The sequence below is a fragment of the Mesitornis unicolor genome, unplaced genomic scaffold, assembly GCF_000695765.1.
Source record: "Mesitornis unicolor isolate BGI_N332 unplaced genomic scaffold, ASM69576v1 scaffold17136, whole genome shotgun sequence".
Taxonomy (NCBI): domain Eukaryota; kingdom Metazoa; phylum Chordata; class Aves; order Mesitornithiformes; family Mesitornithidae; genus Mesitornis; species Mesitornis unicolor.
This window is the reverse complement of record NW_010189284.1, coordinates 3,518-4,321: the sequence shown is the minus strand read 5'-3', so window position 1 is coordinate 4,321 and position 804 is coordinate 3,518.

Here is an 804-nt window from a genome sequence, read left to right as displayed (position 1 = left end):
CCAATGTTTCTCCCATTATAAACCACTATACATGAGGAAATTTATTTCTGCGCCGAAAGAGGCAGCCCGTGCAGAATCATCTTCTTTTCAGAAGGTAAATGTCTCACTTCTGACATTAGTAACCGCTTCCCGAAGCTGAATTAAGCTGTGTCCAAACCTGACAGGTAGATCTAAACAGCTTCAGATTTTTACTGCGTTGTGAGGTACAGAAAACTATTTTCCAAAAAGGCCCCACTTGAAGTGACCTCAAAATGCTCTTAAAGAGAGAGAGGGAAAGCAAATGTTTGCATGTTGCATTCCGTTGGATTAGTTAATCCCAAGAATATTGCTTAATTGAGGTTTTGACCGAAACTTATGAGACGTGTTCATTACACTGGGAACAATTCGTGGCTGGCTGAGGGGACGTTTCAAATCCCAGAATCCCAGACCGTTAGGGATTGGAAGGGACCTCCAAAGCTCATCCAGTCCAATCCCCCTGCCGGAGCAGGAACACCCAGATGAGGTTACACAGGAAGGCGTCCAGGCGGGTTTTGAATGTCTGCAGAGAAGGAGACTCCACAACCTCTCTGGGCAGCCTGGGCCAGGGCTCTGTCACCCTCACTGAGAAGAAGTTTCTTCTCCAATTGAAGTGGAACCTCCTGTGTTCCAGTTTGTGTCCGTTACCCCTTGTCCTATCATTGTTTGTCACCGAGAAGAGCCTGGCTCCATCCTCGTGACACTCACCCTTTAAATATTTATAAACATTAAATCATTCTGAGAACTTTGTGATTGAGTCATCTTGCAAAAAGAAAAAAAAAAGAGGCA